A 23,266-nucleotide genomic window follows, 5' to 3' on the forward strand; every position below is an offset into this window, starting at 1 on the left:
TATTTCAAATGTCTTCACAGGAAACATCGTCAGACACTTCCTCCTTTAATGGAAGAGTGAGAGAGTCCTCCTCTGTCCTGGAGGGAGCCATTGGGAGGACAGTCTGTCAGACCTGGATGAGTAGGTTACCATGGAGTGGCTAGTGTCGGCTGTAGGGAAGGACCTAGGGTTGGACCGTTGGCAGCTGGGTCCAGGGCCCGGCCTCAAGAGCTGGTGGCCCTGGTCCCCACCTGCTGGGTGATGGGCCTAAGGGAGAGGTGGGGCATCCGTTGTGCCCGTTCAGAGAGCCTGAGATTCGCACCTACCTCTAGCGCTCCCTAGTGAAGCTGCCTCCTGGCTGGACCCGTGTGCGCATCCAGGGCTTGAGGAAAAGCAAGCTGAGCTACAGGCTGGCAAGGGACCCAGGCTGCCAACTAGTCTCCCAGGATTCTTTCATGAAGACCATGTAGGGGGTATCACAACGTAATTTCAGTTATCGTTCCAGTTAATTTTTTGGAGGGGGTCAACTTTATTTGCGAAATAACAGCATTATACAGTATTTTAAGCACTTACATATAAGTAGTTAAAATGTGAAACTCCTAATAAATGAATTGTACAATTTTGTCCTGAAAATGTAATGCATTTATTAATGTGTGATAAAACATGGTTGAGAGTCGCTATGCTATTCATCTGTTTTGGTCCTTTCACAGAAACCTGTGGTGCGAGGCTCATCACAGCCACGTGCAGCCCTATGCAGGGGCTAGAGAGCAGATGCATGTAGCAGCCATAGATGCTTTGTGCCAAGCGCTGCAGAAGCTCTTCTGCTCTACGTTCGTCTCATCAGTGTCAGAACTCACCAGTAGGAGGAAACGAGCAGGACCTGGAGTCTTGGAGTTTGGGGAAACTGAGGGATAGGACAGCACTAGCAAGGTCTCCGTCGGAGACGCCGACTCCACTTGGGACTGAACCAGTCTGAAGTCAGCTGACAGCAGCCAGGTCTTGAAGCAGGCCAGCGAGGGAGAGGAGCTGGAGGAAGAGACTGAGACAGACTAAGGAAGGGAAGGAGAGAGGGACATGGGAGGGCAGTGGTCCCAGCCTAGAACTGACGTTATCTGGCTGCACAGAGGAGACAGTGGCCACCCTGGAGGGTGAGTTTATCAATGGCATGGATTTGGAGGACTCACGGGAAGACATGGTGGGAGAGGAAGAGGAGGAGGAGGAAGAGCATGACCCGTCAGAGGACTCGGATGAAAAAGAGCAGAAGATCCTTCTAGGTGAGATTCTACTAACATATCATAACCACACTGTGTGTATGTGTGAGTATGAGAGCGAGTGGGTAGATGTGAGTTTAGCAGAGTGTGTAATAAGCCTATCTGAGTGAGAGGATATCAACACCTAACTACTCATGTCACTCCTGCAGTCTGATTCTAGAATTCTGCTCTGAGCTCCAGAACCATAACCACATGCTCTAGATCTGTTAGAATGATTCTCTGAATTATATAACTCATTCTGTTCAGAATTCATGCCAGGAAAAGATAATGATTACATGTTTTATTATTAGGTTAGAAACTGAATATGTGCTTATCATATGATCTCTGGTCTTTGCTGAAGAAAGAACTAAGTACAGTGTCCTCATTAGACACTATAGGGTTACAAGTTATGACAGTATACAGAGAAGCTGTCGGTTATGTCCGTAGGCTAAATCATACAGCGTTCATGGCATTCACTTCTCAATGGGAAGAGCAGGAAGGTGGTGTAGTGACTGTGTCATGTTTTGTCTTATATTGTCTTGTCATTTTGCTTTTCCTTCTGTTCGTTTTCCCCTGCTGGTCTTTTTAGGTTCGTTCCCCTTTTTCTCTCTCCCTCCCTCTCTCTCTTCTCTCTATCGTTCCGTTCCTGCTCCCAGCTGTTCCTATTCCCCTAATCAATCATTTAGTCTTCCCACACCTGTTCCCTATCTTTTCCCCTGATTAGAGTCCCTATTTCTCCCCTTGTTTTCCGTTCCTGTCCTGTCGGATCCTTGTATATTGTTCACCGTGCTGTGTCTTTGTATCGCCCTGTCGTGTCGTGTTTCCCTCAGATGCTGCGTGGTGAGCAGGTGTCTGAGTCTGCTACGGTCAAGTGCCTTCCCGAGGCAACCTGCAGTTTATTATCGAGTCTCCAGTCAGTTCTCGTGATTACGAGTGGTATTGTTTTTTTATGCTTTATTTACCGCTCCGATTTGTCTAGGAGTATTGCTATTTCCTTAAACTGGATTAAAGACTCTGTTTTCGCCAAGTCGCTTTTGGGTCCTCATTCACCTGCATAACAGACTGGAAGTTCATAGCCCGCAGGTAGACTCATGTACACCACGTCCCTCAGTGGAGAACCACAGCGTTGGAAATGGGTTCGTTGTTGCTGTGGAGTTTTTTCATCTTTATACAAGTCCACACAGAGCAAAGCAGAGCCCCTGCCCATGGTGTGAATCTGAAGTCCTATACTCCTTTCACTGGTGCTGTGAAGATACCTGTTTCAGAAGGGAAAATGGGGAGGGATCAAATATATTTCAAATGTATTTATAAAGACCTTCTTACATCAGCTGATATCTCAAAGTTCTGTACAGAAACCCAGCCTAAAACATTTACATTACATTTAAGTCATTTAGCAGACGCTCTTATCCAGAGCGACTTACAAATTGGTGCATTCACCTTATGACATCCAGTGGAACAGTCACTTTACAATAGTGCATCTAAATCTTAAAGGGGGGGGTTGAGAGGGAATACTTATCCTATCCTAGGTATTCCTTAAAGAGGTGGGGTTTCAGGTGTCTCCGGAAGGTGGTGATTGACTCCGCTGTCCTGGCGTCGTGAGGGAGTTTGTTCCACCATTGGGGGGCCAGAGCAGCGAACAGTTTTGACTGGGCTGAGCGGGAGCTGTACTTCCTCAGTGGTAGGGAGGCGAGCAGGCCAGAGGTGGATGAACGCAGTGCCCTTGTTTGGGTGTAGGGCCTGATCAGAGCCTGGAGGTACTGAGGTGCCGTTCCCCTCACAGCTCCGTAGGCAAGCACCATGGTCTTGTAGCGGATGCGAGCTTCAACTGGAAGCCAGTGGAGAGAACGGAGGAGCGGGGTGACGTGAGAGAACTTGGGAAGGTTGAACACCAGACGGGCTGCGGCGTTCTGGATGAGTTGAAGGGGTTTAATGGCACAGGCAGGGAGCCCAGCCAACAGCGAGTTGCAGTAATCCAGACGGGAGATGACAAGTGCCTGGATTAGGACCTGCGCCGCTTCCTGTGTGAGGCAGGGTCGTACTCTGCGGATGTTGTAGAGCATGAACCTACAGGAACGGGCCACCGCCTTGATGTTGGTTGAGAACGACAGTGTGTTGTCCAGGATCACGCCAAGGTTCTTAGCGCTTTGGGAGGAGGACACAATGGAGTTGTCAACCGTGATGGCGAGATCATGGAACGGGCAGTCCTTCCCCGGGAGGAAGAGCAGCTCCGTCTTGCCGAGGTTCAGCTTGAGGTGGTGATCCGTCATCCACACTGATATGTCTGCCAGACATGCAGAGATGCGATTCGCCACCTGGTCATCAGAAGGGGGAAATGAGAAGATTAATTGTGTGTCGTCTGCATAGCAATGATAGGAGAGACCATGTGAGGTTATGACAGAGCCAAGTGACTTGGTGTATAGCGAGAATAGGAGAGGGCCTAGAACAGAGCCCTGGGGGACACCAGTGGTGAGAGCGCGTGGTGAGGAGACATATTCTCGCCACGCCACCTGGTAGGAGCGACCTGTCAGGTAGGACGCAATCCAAGCGTGGGCCGCGCCGGAGATGACCAACTCGGAGAGGGTGGAGAGGAGGATCTGATGGTTCACAGTATCGAAGGCAGCCGATAGATCTAGAAGGATGAGAGCAGAGGAGAGAGAGTTAGCTTTAGCAGTGCGGAGCGCCTCCGTGATACAGAGGAGAGCAGTCTCAGTTGAATGACTAGTCTTGAAACCTGACTGATTTGGATCAAGAAGGTCATTCAGAGAGAGATAGCGGGAGAGCTGGCCAAGGACGGCACGTTCAAGAGTTTTGGAGAGAAAAGAAAGAAGGGATACTGGTCTGTAATTGTTGACATCGGAGGGATCGAGTGTAGGTTTTTTCAGAAGGGGTGCAACTCTCGCTCTCTTGAAGACGGAAGGGACGTAGCCAGCGGTCAGGGATGAGTTGATGAGCGAGGTGAGGTAAGGGAGAAGGTCTCCGGAAATGGTCTGGAGAAGAGAGGAGGGGATAGGGTCAAGCGGGCAGGTTGTTGGGCGGCCGGCCGTCACAAGACGCGAGATTTCATCTGGAGAGAGAGGGGAGAAAGAGGTCAGAGCACAGGGTAGGGCAGTGTGAGCAGAACCAGCGGTGTCGTTTGACTTAGCAAACGAGGATCGGATGTCGTCGACCTTCTTGTCGTCGTCCCAAAACCGCAAACAGCAAGCAATGCAGGTGTAGAAGCACGGTGGCTAGGAAAAACCAGAACCTAGGAAGAAACCTAGAGAGGGACCAGGCTATGAGGGGTGGCCAGTTCTATTCTGGCAGTTCCGGGTGGAGATTATAACAGAACATGGCCAATATGTTCAAACGTTCATAGATGACCAGCAGGGTTAAATAATAATAATCACAGTGGTTGTAGAGGGTGCAACAGGTCAGCACCTCAGGAGTAAATGTCAGTTGGCTTTTCATAGCCGATCACATTGAGTATCTCTACCGCTCCTGCTGTCTCTAGAGAGTTGTAAACAGCAGGTCTGGGACAGGTAGCACGTCCGGTGAACAGGTCAGGGTTCAATACTCCAGATATAACAGCTTGACCCTAGCCCCTGACACACAATCTACTGCAGCATAAATACTGGAGGCTGAGACAGGGGTTGGGAGACACTGTGGCCCCTTCCGACGATACCCCCGGACAGAGCCAAACAGGCAGGGTATTAACCCACCCACTTTGCCAAAGCACAGGCCCCACACCACTAAAGGGATATCTTCAACCACCAACTGACCATCCTGAGACAAGGCCGAGTATAGCACACAAAGATATCCGCCATGGCACGACCCAAGGGGGGCGCCAACCCAAACAGGAAGATCACGTCAGTGACTCAACCCACTCAAGTGACGCCCCCCTCCAGGGACTACATGGAAGAGCACCAGTAAGCCAGTGACTCAGCCCCCGTAATAGGGTTAGAGGCAGAGAATCCCAGTGGAAAGAGGGGAAACGGCCAGGAAGAGACGGCAAGGGTGGTTCGTTGTTCCAGTGCCTTTCCGTTCACCTTCACACTCCTGGGCCAGACTACACTCAATCATAGGACCTACTGAAGAGATGAGTCTTCAATAAAGACTTAAAGGTCGAGACGAGTCTGCGTCTCTCACATGGATAGGCAGACCATTCCATAAAAATTGAGCTCTATAGGAGAAAGCCCTGCCTCCAGCTGTTTGCTTAGAAATTCTAGGGACAATGAGGAGGCCTGCGTCTTGTGACCGTAGCGTACGTGTAGGTATGTACGGCAGGACCAAATCGGAAAGGTAGGTAGGAGCAAGCCCATGTAATGCTTTATAGGTTAGCAGTAAATTCTCAGAACAAGAATAGACTGACGAGTTTCAGAAGAAAGTACTTTGTTCCTGGCCATTTTGAGCCTGTAATCGAATCCACAAATGCTCATGCTCCAGATACTCAACTAGTCTAAAGGCGGCCAGTTTTATTGCTTCTTTAATCAGAACAACAGTTTTCAGCTGTGATAACATAATTGCAAAAGGGTTTTCTAATGATAAATTAGCCTTTAAAAATGTTAAACTTGGATTAGCTAACACAACGTGCCATTGGAACACATGAGTGATGGTTGCTGATAATGGGCCTCTACACCTATGTAGATATTCCATAAAAAATCTGCCGTTTCCAGCTACAATTGTCATTTACAACATGAACAATGTCTACACTGTATTTCTGATCAATTTAATGTTTTCATGGACAACAAATGTGCTTTCTTTCAAAAACAAGGACATTTATAAGTGACCCTAAACGGTAGTATGCATACGGTAGTACACATACTTTGAACAGTAGTATACATACATACATACATACATACATACATACATACATACATACATACATACATACATACATACATACATACATACATACATACATACATACATACATACATACATACATACATACATACATACATACATACATACATACATACATACATACATACATACATACATACATACATACATACATACATACATACATACATACATACATACATACATACATACATACATACATACAATTTGTAAGTCGCTCTGGATAAGAGCGTCTGCTAAATGACTTAAATGTAAATGTAAATGTACATACATACATACATACATACATACATACATACATACATACATACATACATACATACATACATACATACATACATACATACATACATACATACACACATATACACATACACACATACATACATACATACATACATACATACATACATACATACATACATACATACATACATACATACATACATACATACATACATACATACATACATACATACATACATACATACATACATACATACATACATACATACATAACACACCTAACAATAATGAGGCTCTATACACGGGGTACCGGTTCTGAGTCAATGTGCGGGGTCCAGGCTAGTCAAGGTAATTTGTACATGTAGGTAGGAGTAAAGTGCTCTGTCTTATGCCAAACAATGTTTGGAGTGAATTTTAGCACAAACATATTTTTTTACCCAGGCTAGGACAAATTAATGCTGAACTGAACTTTACCCCCACATGAACGGGCATGGCAGCAGATTTCATGTTTTAGATGCTCACTGTGTTTGATATCTCACCCCCCACTGAGATTGGGCTTTGGCAGAGGTGGTGGATTTTGTTAGGAGAGATTGCAAAGCATTTTCGTCCAGAACCCAAATTGATTAGTGAGAGATTTGGTTTTGGGTGCCGAGAATATCAGTTGTTATTGTTGTGTTGACTGTATAACACTGATAACTGATTTCTCCCTGCAGACACGGTCTGCAAGACCGTTAGATGGCTGTCTGCAAAGCTTGGACCCACAGTGATGTCTCGATATGGGGCCAGGAATATGCTCCAGCTGCTCACCATCTGCTACACTGGTGAGTAATTGATGGATAGTTGGCACCGAAAGGACAGGATTTTCAAATACTGAGAGAGTTTGCTGTAACAGTTGTTACATACTTTATTATAGAAAACACCAAGTAACCACACTATCTATTGTCCTGGTTGAAATATGAAACGATCAACCAGTTTACACTTAAAAATACATTTTACTGCTTTATGATAGAGATCCTATTAAATGAGGATATCCCTATTAAATCAGGGATTATATACAGTTGAAGTCAGAAGTTTACATACACTTAGGTTGGAGTCATTAAAACTTGTTTTTCAACCACTCCACACATTTCTTTTTAACAAACTATAGTTTTGGCAAGTCGGTTAGAACATCTACTTTGTGCATGACACAAGTAATTTTTCCAACTATTATTACAGTGAATTATAAGTGCAATAATATGTTTGTTTCACAATTCCAGTGAGTCAGAAGTTTACATACACTAAGTAGACTGTGCCTTTAAACAGCTTGGAAAATTCCAGAAAATGATGTCATGGCTTTAGAAGCTTCTGATAGGCTAATTGACATAATTTGAGTTATTGGAGGTGTACCTGTGGAAGTATTTCAGGTCTACCTTCAAACTCAATGCCTCTTGGCTTGACATCATGGGAAAATAGTTTAATTAGGCAAGTCAGTTAAGAACAAATTCTTATTTACAATGACGGCATACCCCGGCAAAACCCAGACGATGCTGCGCCAATTGTACGCCGCCCTATGGGACTCCCAATCACGATCGATGTGATACAGCCTGGAATCGAACCTGGGACTGTAGTGACGCCTCTTGCACTGAGATGCAGTGCCTTATACCGCTGTGCCACTCAGGAAACACAAATCATGTCCAGTAGATTGAATTTACCGCAGGTGGACTCCAAGTTGTAGAAACATCACAAGGATGTTAACTTCCGGCGCCGACAGAGATGGCCGCCTCGCTTCGTGTTCCTAGGAAACTATGCAGTATTTTGTTTTTTTACGTGTTATTTCTTACATTGGTACCCCAGGTAATCTTAGGTTTCATTAAATAGAGTCGGGAAGAACTACTGAATATAAAAGCAACGTCAACTCACCATCAGTATGACCAGGAATATGACTTTCACGAAGCGGATCCTGTGTTCTGCCTTCCACCCAGGACAACAGAATGGATCCCAGCCTGCGACACAAAACAACGACGTCGTAAAAGAGGGAAACGAAGCGGTCTTCTGGTCAGGCTCCTGAGACAGGCACATCGCGCACCACTCCCACGCTGAGGTCTGTCCAACGCTGGTCCGACCAAGCTGACTCCACACTCCAAGACTGCTTCCATCACGTGGACTGGGATATGTTTCGTATTGCGTCAGATAACAATATTGACGAATACGCTGATTCAGTGTGCGAGTTCATTAGAACGTGCTTTGAAGATGTCGTTCCCATAGCAACGATTAAAACATTCCCGAACCAGAAACCGTGGATTGATGGCAGCATTCGCGTGAAACTGAAAGCGCAAACCACTGCTTTTAATCAGGGCAAGGTGACTGGTAACATGACCGAATACAAACAGTGCAGCTATTCCCTCCGCAAGGCTATCAAACAAGCTAAGCGTCAGTACAGAGACAAAGTAGAATCTCAATTCAATGGCCCAGACACAAGAGGCATGTGGCAGGGTCTACAGTCAATCACGGACTACAAGAAGAAATCCAGCCCAGTCACGGACCAGGATGTCTTGCTCCCAGGCAGACTAAATAACTTTTTTGCCCGCTTTGAGGACAATACAGTGCCACTGACACGGCCTGCAACGAAAACATGCGGACTCTTCTTCACTGCAGCCTAGGTGAGTAAGACATTTAAACGTGTTAACCCTCGCAAGGCTGCAGGCCCAGACGGCATCCCCAGCCGCGCCCTCAGAGCATGCTCAGACCAGCTGGCCGGTGTGTTTACGGACATATTCAATCAATCCCTATACCAGTCTGCTGTTCCCACATGCTTCAAGAGGGCCACCATTGTTCCTGTTCCCAAGAAAGCTAAGGTAACTGAGCTAAACGACTACCGCCCCGTAGCGCTCCCTTCCGTCATCATGAAGTGCGTCAAGGACCATATAACCTCCACCCTACCTGACACCCTAGACCCACTCCAATTTGCTTACCGCCAAAATAGGTCCACAGACGATGCAATCTCAACCACATTGCACACTGCCCTAACCCATCTGGACAAGAGGAATACCTATGTGAGAATGCTGTTCATCGACTACAGCTCGGCATTCAACACCATAGTAGCCTCCAAGCTCGTCATCAAGCTCGAGACCCTGGGTCTCGACCCCGCCCTGTGCAACTGGGTACTGGACTTCCTGACGGGCCGCCCCCAGGTGGTGAGGGTAGGCAACAACATCTCCACCCCGCTGATCCTCAACACTGGGGCCCCACAAGGGTGCGTTCTGAGTCCTCTCCTGTACTCCCTGTTCACCCACGACTGCGTGGCCACGCACGCGTCCAACTCAATCATCAAGTTTACGGACGACACAACATTGGTAGGCTTGATTACCAACAATGACGAGACGGCCTACAGGGAGGAGGTGAGGGCCTTCGGAGTGTGGTGTCAGGAAAATAACCTCACACTCAACGTCAACAAAACTAAGGAGATGATTGTAGACTTCAGGAAACAGCAGAGGGAACACCCCCCTATCCACATCGATGGAACAGTAGTGGAGAGGGTAGCAAGTTTTAAGTTCCTCGGCATACACATCACAGACAAACTGAATTGGTCCACTCACACAGACAGCATCGTGAAGAAGGTGCAGCAGCGCCTCTTCAACCTCAGGAGGCTGAAGAAATTTGGCTTGTCACCAAAAGCACTCACAAACTTCTACAGATGCACAATCGAGAGCATCCTGGCGGGCTGTATCACCGCCTGGTACGGCAACTGCTCCGCCCTCAACCGTAAGGCTCTCCAGAAGGTAGTGAGGTCTGCACAACGCATCACCGGGGGCAAACTACCTGCCCTCCAGGACACCTACACCACCCGATGTTACAGGAAGGCCATAAAGATCATCAAGGACATCAACCACCCGAGCCACTGCCTGTTCACCCCGCTATCATCCAGAAGGCGAGGTCAGTACAGGTGCATCAAAGCTGGGACCGAGAGACCAAAAAACAGCTTCTATCTCAAGGCCATCAGACTGTTAAACAGCCACCACTAACATTGAGTGGCTGCTACCAACACACTGACTCAACTCCAGCCACTTTAATAATGGGAATTGATGGAAATTGATGTAAAATATATCACTAGCCACTTTAAACAATGCTACTTAATATAATGTTTACATACCCTACATTACTCATCTCATATGTATATGTATATACTGTACTCTATATCATCTACTGCATCTTTATGTAATACATGTATCATTAGCCACTTTAAACTATGCCACTTTGTTTACATACTCTACATTACTTATCTCATATGTACAGTGGGGCAAAAAAGTATTTAGTCAGCCACCAATTGTGCAAGTTCTCCCACTTAAAAAGATGAGAGGCCTGTAATTTTCATCATAGGTACACTTCAACTATGACAGACAAAATGAGAAAATAAATCCAGAAAATCACATTGTAGGATTTTTTATGAATTTATTTGCAATTTATGGTTGAAAATAAGTAATTGGTCACCTACAAACAATCAAGATTTCTGGCTCTCACAGACCTGTAACTTCTTCTTTAAGAGGCTCCTCTGTCCTCCACTCGTTACCTGTATTAATGGCACCTGTTTTTTTACTATTTTCGACATAATAGAAAGTAGAATAATAGGGAAGACATCAACTATGAAATAACACATATGGAATCATGTAGTAACCAGAAAAGTGTTAAACAACAGAATTGAGGTGGTTTGGGATGAGTTGTACCGCAGAGTGACGGAGACGCAGCCAACAAGTGCTCAGCATATGTGGGAACTCCTTCAAGACTTTTGGAAAAACATTCCTCGTGAAGCTGTTTGAGAGAATGCCAAGAGTGTGCAAAGCTGTCATCAAGGCAAAGGGTGACTACTTTGAAGAATCCAAAATGTGAAGTATATATTTTTTTAATTTTGTTATTTTTTTACTACATGGTTCCATATGTGGTACTTCATAGTTTTGATGTCTTCACTATTATTCTACAATGTAAAAATAAAGAAAAACCTTTGAATGAGTAGGTGTGTCCAAACTTTTGAATGGCACTGTACATACTAACAACTCAACAAGATCTCAAAGTTTACCTTTGAAATTCGACTTATTATGGATGAACGTCTATTTAAAAATAAAATCCATGTGGTTACAGGGTTAAAACAGAAATGCGTGAGGCCGTAAAAGCACTGGGACATTTTCAGCTTCCAGGAATAGTGTATAGATCCTTGCGACATGGGGCTGTGTCTTATCATTCTGAAACATGAGGTAATGGCGGCGGAATCTTTGTGCATTCAAATTGCCATCGATAAAATCCAATTGTGTTCAGTGTCCGTAGCTTATGTCTACCAATACCGTAATCCCACCACCACCGTGGGCACTCTGTTCAGCACGTTGACATTGTAAACCGCTCGCCCACATGACACCATACATGCTGTCTACCATCTGCCTGGTACAGTTGAAACCGGGATTCATCTGTGAAGAGCACACTTCTCAAGCTTGCCAGTGGCCATTGAAGGTGAGCATTTGCCCACTGAAGTCTGTTACGATGCCGAACTGCGGTCAGGTCATGACCCTGGTGAGGACGACGAGCATGCAGATGAGCTTCCCTGAGACAGTTTGTGCAGAATTTCTTCTGTTTTGCAATCCCACAGTTTCATCAGCTGGATGTGGAGGTCCTGAGCTGGTGTGGTTACACATGGTCTATGGTTGTGAGGCCTGTTGGACTTACTGCTAAATTCTCTAAAATGACGTTGGAGGCGGCTTATGTTAGAGAAATGGACATTCAGTTCTCTGGTAAAGCTCTGGTGGACATTCCTATAGGCAGCATGCCAATTGCACGCTCTCTCACAACTTGAGACATCTGTGGCATTGTGTTGTGTGACAAAACATTTTACATTTTAGTGGCCTTTTATTGTCCCCATCACAGGGTGCACCTGTGTAATGATCATACTGTTTAATCAGCTTCTTGATATGCCACACCTGTCAGGTGGATGGATTATCTTAGCAAAGGAGGGACCAACAATTTACATGTTTGTATTTTTGTTCAGTGTAACATCAGACCTTGGAGACTGAAACATGCAAGGAAACATTATTTCCCACATAAATTCATAGTGTTACATTGAAATGAAATAGACATTGGGTATAATGTTAAACAGTGTTCTATTGAATCTGCCACTCCGTGTTCTGTCCTCAGGTTCCTCAGTGGAGTGCAAACACGTTCGGCTGTGTGTCTGAAGACCCTCCGCCTGATGACTCATCTGTCTGCGCATCGGCAGGGAGATGGTGCAGCAACACATGGTAGAAACCCTGAAACGCTTCTTCACTGTCTTCTCCCTGCTGCAGTGCCTACAGGGACAGGGAAACACTGGCCTTACTGGAAGGTAGGCATTCTGACACGGTATGTATTAAACACAAAAACATTTTAAGTGAAGTTAGGCTGGTTAAAAGCCAGGAAATTAAAATATGTCCGTTTTGATGTGAGCTCAGTCTCCTAACATATGTTAAGTTGTGAGACTTTAAAAAAAAGATTTCATTCCATTGAGATGTCCTCTGTGTGGCGTAGATGGAGTGTTCCCCCTGCAGGGAGGTGGGAGAATGCACTCTGCTGGATGTGTGTACGGCGGAGGGGTCAGAGGTGACGTGTGAGCTGGGGGTTCTGGAGGAGCTGCAGGCCGTGTTTAACCCTGAGATGGCATACCACTCCCACATCCCCTTCTACTGCCTTCATAGGTGAGACACACGTGTGCACAAACAATTTTTTAAATGCATACAAACTTAAAATGTGAATTCTATATGTTTCTTACACTGTTGAAGTCAGAAGTTTACATACTTAGGTTGCAGTCATTAACTTGTTTTTCAACCACTCCACAAGTTTCTTGTTAACAAACTGTAGTTTTGGCAAGTCAGTTAGGTCATCTACTTTGTGCATAACACAAGTAATGTTTCCAACAATTGTTGACAGACAGATTATTTCATTTATAATTCACTGTATCACAATTGCAGTGGGATAGACATTTACATACACTAAGTTGACTGTGCCTTTCTAAGCAGCTTGGAAAATTCCAAAAAATGTCATGGCTTTAGAAGCTTCTGAAAGGCTAATTGACATAATTTCAGTCAATTGGAGGTGTACCTGTGGATGAATTTCAAGGCCTACCTTCAAACTCGGTGCCTCTTTGCTTGACATCATGGGAAAATCAAAAGAAATCAGCAGAGACCTCAGAAAAAAATGGTAGACCCCTGGTTCCACCTTTGGGAGCAATTTCCAAACGCTTGAAGTTACCACGTTCATCTGTACAAACAATAGTACGCAAGTATAAACACCATGGGACCACGCAGCCATCAGGCCCCTCAGGAAGGAGACATGTTCTGTCTCCTAGAGATGAATATACTTTGGTGTGAAAAGTGCAAATCAATCCCAGAACAACAGCAAAGGACCTTGTGAAGATGTTGGAGGAAACAGGTACATAAGTATCTATATCCACAGTAAAGTGAGCCCTATATCGACATAACCTGAAAGGCCGCTCAGCAAGGAAGAAGCCACTGCTCCAAAACCGCCATAGAAAAGCCAGACTACGGTTTGCAACTTCACATGGGGATAAAGATCGTACTTTTTGGAGAAATGTCCTCTGGTCTGATGAAACAAAAATTGAAGTGTTTGGCCATAATGACCATCATTATGTTTGGAGCAAAAAGGGGGAGGCTTGCAAACCGAAGAACACCATCCCAAGTGTGAAGCAAGGGGGTTGCAACATCATATTGTGGGGGTGCTTTGCTGCAGGAGGGACTGGTGCACTTCACAAAATAAATGGCATCATGAGAGAGAGAAATTATGTGGATATATTGAAACAACATCTCAAGATATCAGTCAGGAAGTTAAAACTTGGTCACAAATGGGACTTCCAAATGGACAATGGCCCCAAGCATACTTCCAAAGTTGTGGCTAAATGGCTTAAGGACAACCAAGTAAAGGTATTGGAGTGGCCATCACAAAGCCCTGACCTCAATCCTATAGAGAATTTGTGGGCAGAACTGAAAAAGCGTGTGCGAGCAAGGAGGCCTACAAACCTGACTCAGTTTCACCAGCTTTGTCAGGAGGAATGGGCCAAAATTCACCCAACTTATTGTGGGAAGCTTGTGGAAGGCTATCCGAAACGTTTGACCCAAGTGAAACAATTTAAAGGCAATGCTACCAAATACTAATTGAGTGTATGTAAACTTATGACCCACTGGGAATGTGATGAAATAAATAAAAGCTACTACTATTCTGACATTTCACATTCTTAAAATAAAGTGGTGATCCTAACTCACCTAAAACAGGGAATTTTTACTTGGATTAAATGTCAGGAATTGTGAAAAACTGAGTTTAACCTCTTGCTCCTACCTGACACGCAGGTGTCCCATTTAGACATCTGGAAATGCAAACGCGCTACACTAAATGCTAATAGCACTCGTTAAAACTCAAACGTTCATTAAAATACACATGCAGGGTATTGAATTAAAGCTACACTAGTTGTGAATCCAGGCAACAAGTCAGATTTCTTAAATGCTTTTCGGCAAAAGCATGAGAAGCTATTATCTGATAGCATGTAACACCCCAAAAGACCCGCAGGGGACGTAAACAAAATAATTAGCATAGTCGGCGCTGCACAAAACGCACAAATAAAATATAAAACATTCATTACCTTTGACCATCTTCTTTGTTGGCACTCCTAGTTGTCCCATAAACACTATTTGGTCTTTTTTTCGATTAAATCGGTCCATATATAGCCTAGATATCGATCTATGAAGACTGTGTGATCAACGAAAAAAATAGCGTTTTATAACGTAACGTCATTTTTTTAAATTAAAAAAGTCGACGATAAACTTTCACAAAACACTTCGAAATACTTTTGTAATGCAACTTTAGGTATTAGTAAACGTTAATAAGCGATCAAATTGAACACGAGGCAATGTATATTCTATAGCTGTACGTCTGGAAATAATGTCCGGGTAAATCTCAACCAAAATATCCGGTCGGAGACCGGAAGAACTACGCTGCCTTGTTTCTGTTTGACCAAGAAACAAATAGTAGGCAAATGACAAGACTGTTGACATCATTTGGAAGCTGTAGGTATTGCAACCTCGGGCCCATTTAATTTGGTTCACGTTTAACAATTGGTTGAAGTGGCGCATGGATATATATTTCCATTTTCAGTGATCAGATTTTCCTCCACTTTAGATGAAACGCACGTTCTGTTATAGTCACAGCCGTGATTTAACCAGTTTTATAAACGTCTGAGTGTTTTCTATCCACACATACTAATCATATGCATATACTATATTCCTGGCATGAGTAGCAGGGTGCTGAAATGTTGGGCGATTTTTAACAGAATGTTCGAAAAAGTAGGGGGGTAGGAGTAACAGGTTAAATGTATTTGGCTAAGGCGTATGTAAACTTCCGACTTCAACTGCATGTTCTTGATAGTTGTCAAAGCATTGTGTCCTTTGGCCCTCCCAGGAGATGTAGCGATTCATAAACTGGTTTCCAACCACGAGCTGGTCTGGAGGTTGGCCCAGTCCTACCACTCCAGGGTGAGTCCTGATGCCACCCCCCCCCCCCCCCCAGCAGGGTCCAAGGACAGGGTAGAGATGCCCCCCACCACCTGCTCCATTGGCCCCTCCCCTGGTCTGGGACGCCATGTGGGCCGCCCCTTCCCTGCCCCCTACTCCTCCACGCCCCTGGGCTCAGACACTCTCCCAGAGTCAGGCACCTTTGGCAGCCATCTGGTGGGCAACCACATCCAGGGGGCCCGGGACTCTGAGCCGGGGGGTGGGAGCCCCATCCTGGGCTCATTAGACAACTGGAGCCACCCCCGGCCTAGTCATACTCAGCCTGTCATCTCGTCTGCCTCCACCTTCACCACTCCATCCCTAGCCCCCCCCCCCCCCTCCTCCTCCTCCTCCTGGGTGGTGGATCCTACCCCAGAGGACAGCACTTTGAAACAGGAGCTCCCCCGCGGTGGCTTCTCCCTGCAGGGCAACTGGCTGGCCTGCTGGCAGTATGAAATCGGTCTCAACCAGCAGGATCCCCACTTTGACTTCCACCAGATCCGCCTGCAGAGCTTCCTGGACCATTTGGCTCAGTGTTTGGCTCCACTTGCTGGGGAGGAATACTTCCTGTCTGGTAGCACGGACAAAACAGTGAAGCTGTGGCCGCTCTATAACCACGGCGACGGGACGCTGGAGGTGGAGCCAAGGCTGACCTACACGGATCATAAGAAGTCTCTGTTCTGTGTTAGCCATCTGGAGGTGGTCAGCTGTGACGCCACCGTGCACCTCTGGGACCAGTTCACAGGTCAGTGGGAAGGAGACCTGTTGAGTTGACTCTGCTTCTGTTTTGTTCGAGTACACAGAATGTTTTTCATTTAACTGAGTGATTTTATTTTAATTCGGATGGGGCCACAGTGTCTCCTGACCCCTCCTGTCTCAGCCTCCAGTATTTATGCTGCAGTAGTTTATGTGTCGGGGGGCTAGGGTCAGTTTGTTTATCTGGAGTACTTCTCCTGTCCTATTCGGTGTCCTGTGTAAATCTAAGTGTGCGTTCTCTAATTCTCTCCTTCTCTCTTTCTTTCTCTCTCTCGGAGGACCTGAGCCCTAGGACCATGCCCCAGGACTACCTGACATGATGACTCCTTGCTGTCCCCAGTCCACCTGGCCATGCTGCTGCTCCAGTTTCAACTGGCCTGGGCCCTAGGACCATGTCCCAGGACTACCTGACATGAGGACTCCTTGCTGTCCCCAGTCCACCTGGCCATGCTCCTGCTCCAGTTTCAACTGTTCTGCCTTACTATTATTCAACCATGCTGGTCATTTATGAACATTTGAACATCTTGGCCACGTTCTGTTATAATCTCCACCCGGCACAGCCAGAAGAGGACTGGCCACCCCACATATGCTCTCTCTAATTCTCTCTTTCTTTCTCTCTCTCGGAGGACCTGAGCCCTAGGACCGTGCCCCAGGACTACCTGACATGATGGCTCCTTGCTGTCCCCAGTCCACCTGACTGTGCTGCTCCAGTTTCAACTGTTCTGCCTTATTATTATTTGACCATGCTGGTCATTTATGAACATTTGAACATCTTGGTCATGTTCTGTTATAATCTCTACCCGGCACAGCCAGAAGAGGACTGGCCACCCCACATAGCCCGGTTCCTCTCTAGGTTTCTTCCTAGGTTTTGGCCTTTCTAGGGGAGTTTTTCCTAGCCACCGTGCTTTTACACCTGCATTGTTTGCTGTTTGGGGTTTTAGGCTGGGTTTCTGTACAGCACTTTGAGATATCAGCTGATGTACGAAGGGCTATATAAATAAATTTGATTTGATTTGAATTTGATTTGAATTCCACTACATATTTAATTATAATAAGAAATTAGGTAAATAAAATGTGAAAGCTTCCGAACATACATAAAGTATGAAATAAAGCTCTGCTCTTCCTGTGTGTGTCCAGGTGAACAGATCTGCTACTATGAGGCCCTGGATGGGAAGATCGCCATAACAGCAGTGACCACCATGCCTGCTCCTCACTGTAGTGTAGTGTGTGGCAGTGCAGACTCTCCTCCACTTCATTGACCCAGGCCTGCAGGTACCTACCAAACCCAGAGAAAAACTACCCTGCTCACTCCCCTGTTTAGTCTCCATCCTTTTTATGCTAATCTAGTGGTCTAGTCAAAAGTAGTGCACTATGTAAGGGATAGGGTGCCATTTGGGGCGGTACCATGCTTTTCTGACTTATTATCCCATGTTATTTATCAGTGTTATGGAATAGAATAGCTTTTTCCCATTGCTTCTAATCTTCCTATTCTTTGCCTGCCTGACATGCCAGAGTGAGTCAATGCTCTTCCCTTAAATATAGAACATAAATATCATTTACATACAGTACCAGTCAAACCTTTGGACACACCTACTCATTCATTGCTGATTGAATGTACAATGGCTGCAGTTAGTTGCTGATTTCTGAGGCCGGTAACTCTAATGTACGTATCCTCTGCAGAGCCCTGGAGGGCGCACTGTGGCAACAGGCTTCTCCTCTGGCTTCATCGTGCTGCTAGACGCACGCACAGGCCTGGTGCTGAGACATCCTGCAGATTAAGAGGTGTGTGTGGGGGGAGGTAGGTGTGTGTTCAGGGTCTGCACGTGCATGTTTTTTGGTAATTTCACACTGACTATTGCTAGAGCAGTGGTTTCAAATCAATACGGATTCATGTTCCCGTTGGATAGTGATTCTTTTTTACTGTGGTTAGCTATTGGATTTCACCAGCGGCATAAACAATGGATATTGAGGGATATAAAGTGAACCTTGTATCCTAGCACTGACTGCTCCCACTCTCTCACACAGTCAGTTATTTGGCCTGCGGAGCTTTGTTACATAATGGCCCTTTTCCCATCAACATGTTTCTGCTGCTACACATGCTGTCTGCATCCCAAATATTCTCTCCCTTTGGGCCCTGGTCAGAAGTAGTGCACTATACAGGGAATAGGATGTAATTTCAGGCGCAGCCACTATCTCTGGCCAGTCAGTCCTTCACATGTTCCTCTCAGGGGAGTATGTAGGGCTCTAAAATGTTCAGCAGTCAGTCAGCTGATAAACACGAGGCAGAGTTGCAGCTTACTGTTTTATTCTGCTGTTCCATATTGGTGGTGGTGGTGAAATTTTAACGTGAGTCAAGTGACAGTTGTACCCAGAGGGTTTGTTCAGAAGCAGTCAACAAAGCACTAGAGCTGAGCAAACTTGACTTAACCCTGATTGGTGGGGTCAAGGATTGTGTCTCTGGCTTTAGAGGCTCAAGTTCAGGTAAATATGGACAGGAGTTACTCATTATTATATTATAGGAGTTACTCACTGGTCCATCCAGAGATGACCCAGACTCCTCATTGCTGTAATATGTATGGATTACTCTGCCTATCGCCAACTTTTTTTAAACCTGTCTCTCCTTTCTGGGGAGGTTCCCATTGCTTGGAAGGCAGCCACGGCTCATCCTTTGTTTAAAGGGGGAGACAGTTAATGGCCTATTTCTATTTTGCCCTGTTTATCAAAAGTGCTGGAAAAACTTGTCAATAATCAACTGACTGGCTTTCTTGATGTCTAGTATTCTCTCAGGTATGCAATCTGGTTTCCACTCACTTAGGTTATGGATGTGTCACTGCAACTTTAAAGGTCCTCATTGATGTCACCATTGTCCTTGTTTCTAAGCAATGTTGTGCTGCTATTTTTATTGACTTGGCCAAAGCTTTTGATACGGCAGACCATTCCATTCTTGTGGGCCGGCTAAGGATTATTGGTCTCTCCTGAGGGGTCTTTGGCCAGGTTTGCTAACTACCTCTCTCAAAGAGTGCAGTGTATAAAGTCAGAAGATCCGTTGTCTCAGCCGCTGCCTGTCACCAGAGGTGTACCCCAATTTTCGATCCTTGGCCTACGCTTTTCTCAATTTACATCAAGAATGTAGCTCAGGCAGTAGGAAGCTCTCTCATCCATTTATATGCAGATGATACAGTTTTGTACTCAGCTGGTCCCTCCCTGGATGTAGTGTTAAATGCTCTACAACAAAGCTTTCTTAGTGTCCAACAAGCTTTCTCTATCCTTACCCTTGTTCTCCAAAACAAAGGTAATGTGGTTTGGTAAGAAGAATGCCCCTCTCCCCACATGTGTGATTACTAACCCTGAGGGTTTAGAGCTTGAGGTAGTCAGTCACCTTATACAAGTACTTGGGAGTATGGCTAGATGGTACACTGTCCTTCTCTCAGCACTTATCAAAGCCTCAGGCTAAAGTTAAATCTAGGCTTGGTTTCTTCTATCGTAATCGCACCTCTTTCAACCCAGCTGCCGAACTAACCCTGATTCAGATGACCATCCTACCCATGCTAGATTACGGAGACATAATTTATAGATCGTCAGGTAAGTGTGCTCTCGAGCGACTAGATGTTCTTTACCATTTGGCCATCAGATTTGCCACCAATGCTCCTTATACGTAGCACACATCACTGCATTGGATACTCTTCTGTAAACTGGTCATCTCTGGATTCAAAGACTCAATCATGGACACTTACTGACAGTTGTGTGATGTATTATTGTCTCTACCTTTTTGCCCTTTGTGCGGTTTGTACCATGTTTTGTGCTACGACCATGTTGTGTTTCTTCCATGTTGTTGTGTTGCTACCATGCTGTCTTGTCATATGTTGCTGCCTTGCTATGTTTTTGTCTTAGGTCTCTCTTTATGTAGTGCTGTGTTTTCTCTCATGTCGTGATGTGTCCTATATGTATATTATATTTATTTATTATTTTGAATCCCAGCCCACGTCTCCACAGGAGGCTGTTGGTAGGCCATCATTGTAAATAGGAATTTCTTCTAAACTGACTTGCCTAGTTAAATAGGTTCAATTAAATAAAAACGTGTAATGTCCTGGCAAAGAATATACAAGTGCTCTTTCTAATCCAGTTATGTCAGGGTGAGCGCGTGGGTGTGAGCGTGGGTGTGAGCGTGGGTTGGTGTGGGTGTTTGTGAGTGTACACACACATGATGCTCTCTGACTGTGGTCTCCTGTGTGTTTTGTGGGCTGATGAGGGAAACCTGGTCATCAGTTTGTCCACTGACCACACTCTGACTGTGTGGAAAGACCTGGAACACAAGCCCCTCCACCAGTACAAGTGACCCTCCAACCCGGTCCATGCCTTCGACCTGTACGGGGAAGAGATCGTGGCGGGCACCGTGGCCAACAAGATAAGGGTGTACTCCATGATGAACATCTCTGCCAGCCCAGCCAGCAGCACCAAGCTCAGCTTGGAGAACTTTCGTGGAACACTCACCAGCCTGGCTGTGCTGCCCACCAAGAGGCTCCTGCTGCTGGGTTTAGAGAATGGGGCCATCAGGCTGCTAGCTTAGGGGCTGACATATAACAAACTGGCTCAGCTAGCTATAGACTCTGCTGTTGACTTTTGCTGAAGGTGTCCTATTCCTAAAGCATGTTGCCTGTATCCCGAGCCTCTCTCCGCTTCTCCCCGTGTGGGATTGAGGCTAGACTCAAAGTGGTGAGGTCCTCAAAACATGTTTTTACTAAGGAGAGAGAGGACCACTTAAAGACTACTTACATGATCCTCAAACTGAGAGGACTTTGCCTGTCTGCTCTGCTGTAGTCAACGACCAAAATAAAGATGAAGTGTTGTATCACTCATTCGAGGATAGATCTACCGTAGGGGGAAACTAAACACTTGATTATGACTTTTACCATTTATCTCTCGATCTTATATTATGAATAAGATTCTTATCCTTGACTCGGTCAATATTATTTTCAAAAGGAAGTGCTCAGGAAGGTGGAGCCTAACATGTCTCTGATGTAGTGTTGGTACTTTCCAAATAGATGCATACCTATCAACCAACACCAAAAACGACTGATTCACATTTCACACACCCACACCTGTCATTATTATCTCCTTGACATTAGATCACACCATGCATCAGGTGCACTGAATAACTATGCTGTATTTCTAGATGAGAAAAAAAAATCTGTTTGCCATGTCTTTCTAAAGAATGAAGGCTTTCTCACCTTACATTGTTTCAAAATTGTAAAAAAGAAACCAACAAGACCATTTGATTTAACAAGTGTTAATGCATCTACTTAATGCAGACGAGCTGAAGGTTTGACAAGAGGGATGGCAGAGTCACGATGTGATTCTTCAACCTGTAACTGCTGTGTGCCAAGGTCACATGGTCAAATCCTACTGCACAATAAGGAGCGCCATTTGTCAAGCTATTCTCGATCATATTTTAAGATTATTTTACAATTTATTGGTTTAATATTAGCGCCGTTAACATTTCTTTTGAATAATTCTGAACCATGGTTGCCGATTAGAAATAATCAGTTTGTAGGCCTAATTAAAGAAAGGTTGTTTTTATGTAATGTATCATGATGAAACGCACTCAGACATTAAGCAAGCAATGTGTTTGGACTCTAATTTGTCCATAACATCAACTGGCATAGGAACAAAGAATCCAAGCCAAGACCCAATTGACTTTTGTATTGTAATAACTATGCCTTATATGTAATCACAAATTGGCAGTATAAGAAAAAAAATGGCAAGAAAAAGCCAGTGTATGTACCTTGTTATCCTGAATGGGAAGCTTATCTGTTCCACCATAACACCTGTTGCCAAAGTTTTCACTCCTTTTCGTAGTCAATCTTTAAGACAGTTTACTCTGCTCCCAAGGGTGTCTGTGCTCCTCTGCACTTTTATGATGTGCATTACCATCCATGACCTCAACACAATCCTACAGTCTTTTTTGGAGAGAAACATCAACCTGGGTTCATCCAGTTGTTTAACAGGCCACAAGGGTCACCATGTTCCCACGAGGCTCGCTCCTCTGATTTTTTTCAATGGTTCCTGTGACTTTTGTATTGTCTAATAATCAAAAATGTACTTTGTTTTCAAAAGGAATTAAGTAACACCTTGATAATCAGAACTGGTCAAACTGATGTCCATTACAACATTTTGATGAGAGAAGTACTCATTTTATTTAACAGTTTTAATAAAATATTACCTACACAATGTGCTTGTTTCAGGTTTTTACATGAGTCAGAAATGTTTGTATAATGTCAGTCCTCACCAAGTCCTCCTCTCTTATTCTCCTCTCTGTTGCAAGCAACTCAGAGAGCGCAATATTTCGGGTTCTTATTGGATAAAGTCCCCTCCTGATGTTTTTTAGAAAAATGTCTGTCAGCTCAGCTGCAGTCATGTGATCTGGTAGATACCACCTACTGTTTTATGTTGAGTGGTAAAACGTTTTTGTCTTTTATGCAGTGTAGCTACGTTCACTTTCTACCCATCCAATCAGTCTAATGCCAATTGTGTCAGGTTTGGAGTTGCTTCATACCAGGTTTGGAGTTGCTTCAAGTTTCAGGCTCTGTCAGGCTCACTGTTTGACCCCTGAATCGGCCTCAATATTTACATTTACAAACAAGT

At 45.0% G+C, this 23,266-nt stretch overlaps 1 pseudogene; it reads left to right on the forward strand.

Annotated features, from left to right (window-relative positions):
- The first annotated feature begins 769 nt into the window (after positions 1 to 769).
- Positions 770 to 22,779, forward strand: LOC123992279 (annotated as a pseudogene).
- The last annotated feature ends 487 nt before the right edge of the window (positions 22,780 to 23,266 follow it).

The sequence above is a fragment of the Oncorhynchus gorbuscha genome, linkage group LG13 (assembly GCF_021184085.1).
Source record: "Oncorhynchus gorbuscha isolate QuinsamMale2020 ecotype Even-year linkage group LG13, OgorEven_v1.0, whole genome shotgun sequence".
NCBI classification, from domain to species: Eukaryota; Metazoa; Chordata; class Actinopteri; order Salmoniformes; family Salmonidae; genus Oncorhynchus; species Oncorhynchus gorbuscha.